The sequence below is a fragment of the Nymphalis io genome, chromosome 30 (genome assembly GCF_905147045.1).
Source record: "Nymphalis io chromosome 30, ilAglIoxx1.1, whole genome shotgun sequence".
NCBI classification, from domain to species: Eukaryota; Metazoa; Arthropoda; class Insecta; order Lepidoptera; family Nymphalidae; genus Nymphalis; species Nymphalis io.
Window position 1 is genome coordinate 626,697 of NC_065917.1, and position 10,615 is coordinate 637,311.

At 40.4% G+C, this 10,615-nt stretch overlaps 1 long non-coding RNA gene across 1 annotated transcript; it reads right to left on the minus strand.

The window, feature by feature from the left end:
• Nucleotides 1-7,597: 7,597 nt before the first annotated feature.
• Nucleotides 7,598-9,569, minus strand: LOC126780164 (uncharacterized). The gene is made up of 4 exons (XR_007670447.1): nt 9,547-9,569; nt 8,782-9,051; nt 8,078-8,173; nt 7,598-7,639 (listed from the first exon to the last, which is right to left on the minus strand). It is a non-coding gene; the product is annotated as an uncharacterized LOC126780164 (long non-coding RNA).
• Between the last annotated feature and the right edge of the window lie 1,046 nt (nt 9,570-10,615).

The following is a 10,615-nucleotide window of genomic DNA, read 5'->3' on the forward strand; positions in this document are numbered from 1 at the left end:
GATAAAAAATTGTGTTTAAACTCTTACATAGTTTAATTGTAGCAAAAGAGTTTAGTTTTTTGCCGATTATTTTTAGTAGGATCTACAGTTTGAGCCGGTGTTAGGTTTATATATTATTACCTGAATAAATTATTTTGATTTTGAGCTGTTTGTAAAAATGTATTATTAATATAAGATATTTATTCAATAAAATGAAAATTAACTTTTGGTTTGATATGTCAGGACTCCAAAAAAATCCTTACCTAATAATAATTTGAAAACACGTTATCAGGGCTATAGAAAAAGACTTAGGATACCTAAAATCTGAACCCCCCCCCCACACGTATGGGAACTTGTAATAAATAAACATACTTACAACGAGCATGGCGTAGTGCGGGGAGTAACCCGTGAGCCCGTGGAGCGTGGTGCGTTGGTACTTGCTATGGCCCGCCAGGTCCAGGAAAGACACCAGCTTGGCGCTCCTCTCTCCGATGCGCTCCGCTGTCATCAGCTCGGAACAACCGTAGTTGACGACATTACCCTGATTATATGAATGTAATACATTATATGACTTTCATTTTAGGTATAAGTAATACCGGGTAGTGTTGCATGTCGATAGTCCATTATCGATAAAATCGATAGTTTTGGACTATCGATAATCAATGATTTTTCGATAGTATTGACGTATTGATTTTTTGACGAGCCGGTTGGCGTGGTTGGTAGTTACTTGCCTTTCATGCCAAAGGTCGTGGGTTCGATTCCCATCCAGGACAGACATTTGTGTGCATGAACATGTCTGTTTGTCCTGAGTCTGGGTGTAATTATCTATATAAGTATGTATTTACAAAAGAAAAGTAGTATATGTAGTATATCAGTTGTCTGGTTTCCATAACACAAGCTCTGCTTGATTTGGGATCAGATGACCGTGTGTGAATAATGTCCAATATTATTATTATTATTATTTCTATTTAACTTTTAAAGTTTCTCTTCTTTCGAAGAGTTTAAACCGAAAACAGAACCGAAAACAGAACCGAGAACAGTTCACCTCGTTTGAGCCATTCGTTCGACTTCTCTTTGTCGACGTGGGGTTGGTTCAAATAAGCTCGGTGCCTCCCATGCAGTGTTTTTTCAGTCCATGCCAACATTTGTTGTTGTGTACTTATGATATGTTCGTTTACTTGAGTGTTTTTGTCATGTAGGTTTAATGGTGTAAGCTTTTTGTCTATTTCTGTTGCGTGTCTATGTAGAGGTGAGTGTTCGGATTTATCATGGAAGTATGGTCTGAGTGAGAGTATCTGCTTATTGTGTAAATTGTGTATGTCTATTAATACCCTTCCTCCTTCTTTGCGTGGTAGTGTGAGCCTTTGAATACAAGATTTTGGATGATGTTTCCTATATTTAGTGAAGTGAGTGTTTATAGTACGCTGCAATTTTTTTATGTCACTTTTTGACCATTGTATTATTCCGAAAGAGTACGTAAGTAAGGGTATGGCAAATGTGTTAATAGCTTTTATTGTGTTTTTAGAGTTAAGGTGTGTCTTTAATACGAGATTTAATCGGTGCGAGAATTTTGTAAGCAGTTCTTGTTTTGTCGTAGTTTGTAGTATTTGCCTAGATTGTTTAAAACCAAGGTATTTATTTGTGCTTAGTTCATCCATTGGTTCAATTTGTTCACCAGTTTCGAGTGTGTAGCTATTATTAAGGATTTTTCCTTTCGAGATTGACAGAATTTTGCACTTGTCAACTCCGAATTTCATATGAATATCTTTTGAGAACTGTTCCGTAATGCTTGCTAACTCAAGCAGCGTGTTTTTGTCAGTGGAGTAGAGTTTTATATCGTCCATGTACATGAGTTGTGATAAGTTATATTGGGTGTTATTAGCGTAAAGTGTGAATCCTGTATTGGTTTTATTTAACAAGAGTGAAAGAGGATTTAAGGCCAAGCAAAACCAGAGGAAGCTCAGAGCGTCTCCTTGAAAAACTCCTCGTTGGATACGAATTGGTTCAGTAGTTAGAGATTTCATGGACGATTGTTTTATTTTTAATACAGTTTGCCAGTTTTGCATAGAATTTTGAAGAAATGATATGAGGGTTGGGTTTATTTTATACAATTTTAAGACATACAATAACCAGCTACGCGGGACTGAATCAAAGGCTTTTTGATAATCAATAAACATAGTATGGATATCTGATTTTGATTTTACCGCACTACTTAAAATGATTGCATCAAAAGTAAGCTGCTCCTTACAACCTTGGCTATTTTTTCTACACCCCTTTTGCTGTTCGGCTAATATATTATGTTTAGTTAAATGTTTGTATATTTCTTCACTTATGCAAGCTGATAAAATTTTATATATGGTTTGTAAGCAAGTTATTGGTCGGTATTTATCTGGATTTGTGGTATCATGTTTATCTTTAGGTACTAAGTATGTGATTCCATGTGTTATATATTTCGGTAGTAAATGTGGTGATTGAATGAATGTATTTAAGTACTTATGTATGTATGAGTGTATGCTACTAAATTTCTTGTACCAATAGTTGTGAATATTGTCTGAGCCTGGGGATTTCCAATTGTGCATTCGTTTGATGACATCTATAAATGTTTCTATTGGTATGAAGTTGAACTCCATCTCTGGAATATGTGTAGTTATTTCGTTAACCCAGTCTGCATGTTCGTTATGTTCTATGGGGTTTTCCCATGTCTTAGCCCAGAATTGTCGAAATATTTCAGGGGGAGGTATTTCTAGATTTTGCTCATTATCTTTGCAGTTAGATAATAAATTCTATAGAAGATTTTTTCATTGTTAGCAAATGTTTTGTTTTCTATTTTACGGGCAGTACACGTCAAATATCTCTTAAGTCTACTAGCTGCTGCATTGAGTTTCTGTTTTAAGGTATCTAAGAAGTGTTCTATATGCGTGTTTGTATTTTCATATTGTGCGTGTGATTGATATTGTGTCTTTATGAGTTCTACTGCAGCTACTACTTTTCGGTTTCTATTTCCTCTAATAAATTGTGTTAACCTGCCTATATTGACTCGCAACTTCCTTATTTTATTTTCTAATCTTCTTTGCCAGCTAGGTTTTCTGTATGATTTGTTTTGATGGTTGTTTTGTGTTAAGAATGTCATTCTTGCCCCATTACATTTAGCTGCTGTCCATGCTGCACAGTAAATTATTGTCTGTAGAGTGATAAAATCAGTATCAGTGTTTACAAATTTTGTCAGTATCATCGTATCTATGTATTTCATTATTAATGAAAACATTTTAGAAGTCCTTTGTTTAGGAATGTATGGTCTGCTAGTTGGTTCAGTATCACAAAAATGTTCTAGAGCATGAACGAATGTGTTCTCTATTTCAGTGTTTACTTCTAAAGTCATATCATGATCGTGGGTGATACTTTCTATGTTTTGTTCATCGATAGGGGTTGATGTAACGGAATCAGTGCATGTAACTGTAGTGTTTTGCATTTTCCTAGCTTGTGAGTTTGTTTCTGAATTAGATTTGAATGCATCGTAGTGTGTAATATTACTTTGTTCTGTTGTTTGTAAATGTTCATTAACTGTGTCTTCCGTTAGTGTGTGTGTATAATGTTGTAGTGTTATGTACAATTAAGAAGGAGTGTTGAGCGAGTAAAAGTTGAAGAGAACATACATTGCTATGCAGACGATAGTACAGTGCATGGTGGATACCACGGACGCGCAGTGGCTGGGCGGGCGGAAACTGAGGAGAGGCGGGAGAATCTTGTCATTGAACTCGATAGGACGTTAGAGCTCATTGCCAAATGGGGTTCTGATAATCTTGTTGAGTTTAATGCCAAGAAAACACAGGTATGCGCTCTCACAGCGAAAAAGTCACCATTTTATCCTCATCCCTCCCTCTGTGGCATACCGCTGATGATACAAAGCAAAATCGCCATGCTGGGGATAGACGTTCGCTGCGACCTTAGTCCAAGGGCATATAATTACATCGAGGCTATTATAAAAACAGCTTCACGTAAACTCGAAGTTCTGAACAAGGTGCGGCGTTTTTTCACGCCACAACAACTGTGCCTGTTATACAAAACACAGGTACGATCTTGCTTTGAATATTGCTCACACCTTTGGGATGGCTCCGCTAAGTACCTACTGGAGACCTTGGACCGGTTGCAGCGACGTGCAGTACGCATTATTGGCGACGTAAAGGTCACAAACACCCTTGAACCTTTACAATTGCGTCGCGAGATAGCAGCACTGAGCGCTTTCTATCGACTGTATCACGGCGAGTGCTCTGAGGAATTATTCTCTCTAATTCCTGCTTCCCCCTTCCTTCTTAAGTCCACGCGAGCTGGTTCTCGATGTCACCGCCTAACTGTGACATCAATTCCATCGCGCACAAAGAAATTTGGCAACTCCTTTCTTTGTCGCACTACCAAAAAATGGAATTCCTTACCAGCTCACGTGTTCCCCTCCTCTTACAACCCGGGTTCCTTCAAACGAGGCGTGAAGAGGCATCTTGCGGGCCGGCAAGGCGAAGGCGGCTAGTGCAGAACGTTTTTCCCGACTGTACTGGCCGTCGTCGCGTTTGGACTCTACTACCACTTACCATCAGGTGGAGTAGAGTCATTTGCCATCCCGGACATATATATATAAAAAAAAAGTTAGGATTACAGTGTTAATGTACCAGGAGATCATAAACAGTGTGTCGGTCTCATCGAACGATTAGATTAAAAGAGTCAATTAGTTCCAGTTAGGATTACAGTGTTAATGTACCAGAAGATCATAAACAGTGAGTCGGTCTCACCGAACGATTAGATTAAAAGATCATAAACAGTAAGTCGGTCTCACCGAACGATTTGATTAAAAGAGTCAATTAGTTTCAGTTAGGATTACAGTGTTAATGTACCAGGAGATCATAAGCAGTGAGTCGGTCTCACCGAACGATTAGTTTAAAAGAGTCAATTAGTTTCAGTTAGGATTACAGTGTTAATGTACCAGGAGATCATAAACAGTGAGACGGTGTCACCGAACGATTTGATTTTTAACGAGTTAATTTTGACGAGACGTTTGGCGCAGTTGGTAGATACTTGCCTTTTCACGCCGAAGGCTGAGGGTTCGATTCCCACCCAGGCCAGACATTTGTGTGCATGAACATGTCTGTTTGTCCTGATCAATCAATCAATCAACAGCCAATCGTTGTCCACTGCTGAACATAGGCCTCTCCCAAGGTGCGCCAAAGCTCCCTGTCCTCCGCCTTCCGCATCCAGTTGGTGCCCGCCACCTTCTTAAGGTCGTCGGTCCACCTGGCTGGAGGGCGCCCTACGCTGCGCTTGCCGATTCGCGGTCTCCACTCTAGGACTCGTCTGCTCCAACGGCCATCGGTCCTACGACATACGTGACCAGCCCACTGCCACTTCAGCCTGCTAATTTTGCAAGCTATGTCGGTGACTCCGGTTCTTTTCCGGATAATCTCATTTCTGATCTTATCCTTCAAAGATACTCCGAGCATAGCTCGCTCCATAGCACGCTGAGCGACTTTGAATTTGTGGACAAGTCCCGCAGTTAGTGTCCACGTTTCGGCACCGTATGTCATGGCAGGTAAGACGCATTGGTTGAAGACTTTCGTCTTCAAACATTGCGGTATAGACGACTTGAGGACTTGACGAAGGTTGCCAAATGCTGCCCAACCCAAGCGAATTCTTCGATCGGCTTCCTTCTCGAAGTTGTTCCTACCGACTTGTATTATCTGTCCTAGGTAGGTATATTCACTAACAACTTCGAGAGGTTTCCCCTCGACGTATATCGGTCCCGGCACGACATGCCTATTGAACATGACCTTAGTCTTGTCCAAGTTTATACCGAGACCGACACACCGGGAAGACTCGCCTAGGCTACGCAGCATTTCGGTGAGTTGTTCCAGCGACTCTGCTATGATGACGATATCGTCGGCAAATCGAAGGTGTGAGATGTACTCGCCGTTTACATTGACTCCATACCTAGTCCAATCCAGCGTTTTGATATAATTTTGGTGGTAATTCTCCACCGCGTCATTGGCGTTTTAAGAAATATTAACCATCATTTATATTGTCAATGTGCCACCAACATTGGGAACCAAGATGTAATATCCATTGTGTATGTACGTTATTCCATAAATCTAGTCATATAATTATTTAATATTAACTAGAAATTGGATGTATGTGTGTACATACATAAGAAGCCATTAGTTCCATATTATATTTTCATATATATATATATATATATATATATATAAGCCTTTATATATTGCAATATTATTTATACATAAGCATAGACGTTTTGCATGTATGTTATATACGTACTAAAAACTCTGACACTGATTAATTAACTGACTGAATAAAAATGAGTTATGAGTGAAAATTTGCTCGATCACATATGATGGTTTATTAAAAATTTGTCCGCTAGTGTTAAATATATGAAAGTTTATATGGATGGTCCGCATTTTTTTTATACAGTGTTGCCGACTTGGGGGTTTTCCCCCTAAATAGGGCTATGTCAGATGAAATCAAATAGGATATTTTCAGGTCAGACATTTTTAGGAGGAACATTTTTTTAAAGAAATTCTCTCCGGGCATTAACTCTTCAGCTTCATTTAGTTGAGTATATTTCAAGTTTACTAATGCTACTTGCAGTACTTGATTTGCTTTTTTTTAACATCATATTATAAATGTATTTTGTATTTGTTTTAATTCATCCGTCAGGAGGAAACGGGGGACTTACGAGATGGTGCTAGGGGAGGATGCTTCTAAGAGGTTGGCAACACTGTTTTTATGTAACATAAAAATACCATCATCGTTTGTCGTTTTTTGTAATTAAATCCGCAAGGCGAAACGTCCCCCACGCAATCATGAAGTGAACACGACAAGAAAAATGGTTACAGATACAATTAATATATTTAATTTATCAAGAATATTCTAGAGAGATCTCGAATTTTACAATGGAGCCGTGTTCTATAGAATTCATGGTATGTACGGGAAGGTTTGCGTGACCCGGCCAATGGCTCTGTTACAAAACAATTTCGTTAATATATAAAAATGGCTGTTAGTGTATCTGTTTGTGATTAATAGAGTTCGGACCGTTTGAATCACCATTATAGTTGAAATTTAGATGTATGTCTCATGGATGATTTTATAATATCCACTTCGTTGTAACGCCGCTAGATGGCGCTGTACCACATCACCGGCCGCCTACCAGGTTTTGCTATTATAGTATAAAAGTGTCAGCTGGTCCAAGACATTTCTTCTTAAGTACAAAACTTATTCCAATATGATTCAAAACAGTAACAGTCTATAAATGTCCCACAGCTGGGCTAAAACCTCTCCTTCTCAGGAGAAGGTTTGAGCTTATTCCACAACCTGCTTCGATGTATGGATTTCCTTCACCGAACACTTATAAATTAAATATGTGAAAGTCAGTGGAGCTAGCGATCTCGGATACCAACACTGAGTTGACGATATACTTTATTGGCTCAACAATTCAACTGTAATTAGAAGTTATCGTTGGGTTCGTTGAGCGGTACCTGGTCCCCAGCCCCGCCGTGAACAGCAGCCGGCGGCCCCGCACGAGGTACTCCGGACAGCGTGCGAACCTGAAAAGCACGGAGGCCCCCTCACCCGCCCTCAGCACGTTGTTCGGAGACATTATACCCTAAAGCGAAAAATATATCCGTGGTCAGCGATGAGATGAGCAACCCGATGGTAAGTGGTCACCACCGCCCATAGACATTGACACCACAATAAATATTAATCATCGCTTACATCAACAATGCGTCACCAACCTTGGGAACTAAGATGTTATGTCCCTCGTGCCTGTAGTAACATTGTTTTACTCACCAACAACAATGCTATTGCTGTTTGGCGGCAGAATATATTATGAGTGTGTGGTAACTGGTGGTAAGGGCATTGTGCAAACCCGTCTGGGTAGGTACCACCCACTCATCAGATATTCTACCGCTAAACAGGAATATAACTTAAAAATTAAATATCATTATCATACTTAAGTATTTTACGCAACACCACCAACTATACCAAAATTAAACTATTTAATTCCATTCCGCAAAGTGAGTTTGATGTATGTATTCGTTACCTCGATAATGGCCGTCTGACGCACGTTCCCGACATGCACAGAGCACTGGAACCCTGGGTAGATGGCCGTGGAGTGTCTCAGGACATGCACGGATGCCTGTTACGTTCAATCAAATTTAATTCATTACCACATTACATATTATATTGCACAGTCTGTGCTAATATTGCTAGCATATAAAAAAACAGCCGAGATTATCCAGGCACCACTGAATTTTCATGTACTTAATTTGTGATTGTAATTCATCTCGTACTTTACGATGAAGGAAAACATCGTGAGGAAACCTGCATGTGTCTAATTTCACTGAAATTCTGCCACATGTGTATTCTACCAAACCGCACTGAAGCAGCGTGGTGGAATAAGCTCCAAACCTTCTCCTCAAAAAAGGGAGAGGAGGCCTTTAGCCCAGCAGTAGGACATTCATGTGCTGTTACGGATAAAAAAACACACACACACACACAATGTGCTGTGCAAACATATACAAATCTATAGTCGTATAAATTTAGCGTTTTGGTTATCTGTGAAGTTGTTATCGGAACTTTGTAAGTAAAACTAAAGTGTATATAAGTGGTTAAGTGTAACAGTGTCGTGTTATATATAGAGATATATTGATCGAGAAGTGTTTGTAGTGTACAATACAGCAGAGCTGGTAGCGAATCGCATGGAATCGCATATCTAACGAAAAACGAGTAGAGTTTTCTGCTCACCTGAAAGTATATACAGCCTCTAGGGTCGTTTGGGTCTTCGAGGAACACCAGGTCGTCACACACGCACTTGTCCTGCGTGTCGCTCGACACGTGCGCGTCGCTGTACTTGCTCCCGTCGTCCGACACTTACACGTTCGTGCACTTCGTGTCCGATGTCTTCGTGAGGCTGTTCTTCATGTTGGCGATGTCCTGGAGGATATTTTTGTTCTGTCTCCTCGCGTTCTTTCGATTCTTCTCCGAAGCTTGCGACGAGTGGACTAGTTCTGATATCTGTAACAATGAATTTTGAAAATAAAAAAATATATCACTTTTTTAATTTCGTATAGGTACGCTGGCAAATGACCACCTTATGGTAAGTGGTCCTCACTACCCATAGACTTTGTCACAGTCTATTAACCACCCCTAACATCGAAATGCGCCGTCAACCTTGGGAACTAAGATATTAAGTCTCTTGTGCCTATAGTTACACTGTCTAACTCATCTTTCAAACTAGCACACAATAATACTAAGTATTGCCATGGCGGTAGAAACATTATTCAAAAAAGCATTTTTAAATCGTTTGTATAATATAATTTTAAATATAAAGCTACAACCAATATGGCTACTCTGTAAGAACATTCTCTCACTCATCATCATCATCATCATGTCAACATTTCACCGGAGAGTGATGAATCTAAAATTCTAGAATACTGGCCGCGTATATATATTCTGTCTTAAATACTTGTAAGTTTTTATTTAGTAATAAGGTTTGAATTAGCGACCCACCCGTCGTCCTCTGCAAGTCCCGGGCGGACAGCCTCCGAAGGTGGGCCGCTCGTGTCCCGCGGCGTAGCCCCCTGGCCGCGCCAGCAGCACCATGCCCTGCCGCAGTCCCGGCGGGAAGCGCCCCAGGCCCAGCGACGCCGATTGTCCCGCGCGCACGCTGCCGCACGGGACGCGGTTGCGGTATATCGTGCGCACGGATATCTCCGCGAACTCGCCGGACTCCAGAGGTCCTGGGTAGAGTCGCCCTCGCGCGAGCAGTCCCCCCACGACGGGCCCCGTCGAGTCCCCTACGTGGAAAATGTGTTAATGCACACAATTGTCTGTCCTGAGTGGGAATCGAACCCACAACCTTTGGCGTGAAAGGCAAGTATCTAGCAAGGGTGGTTGACGTAGCTATAGACAATATTATTACCATTACCAATAGTATGGAACTCGTTTTAAAGTCATATATAAGAGTTAACTCAGAAACACTTCGGGTTAAATAAAGGCTTGTGAAGCTATTCACTCCTCATCCTTTTTGATTTCCTCGTCTACATTGTCTATGGTGTCCAGTATCGACTTTTGCGGCGCAACGCAGTTCCTTGCCATATTCTCGTCAGTTATTAACATACATCATTTCGTTAGATATGCGATTCCATGCGATTCGCTACCAGCTCTGCTGTATTGTACACTACAAACACTTCTCGATCAATATATCTCTATATATAACACGACACTGTTACACTTAACCACTTATATACACTTTAGTTTTACTTACAAAGTTCCGATAACAACTTCACAGATAACCAAAACGCTAAATTTATACGACTATAGATTTGTATATGTTTGCACAGCACATTGTGTGTGTGTGTGTTTTTTTTTATCCGTAACAGCACATGAATGTCCTACTGCTGGGCTAAAGGCCTCCTCTCCCTTTTTTGAGGAGAAGGTTTGGAGCTTATTCCACCACGCTGCTTCAGTGCGGTTTGGTAGAATACACATGTGGCAGAATTTCAGTGAAATTAGACACATGCAGGTTTCCTCACGATGTTTTCCTTCATCGTAAAGTACGAGATGAATTACAATCACA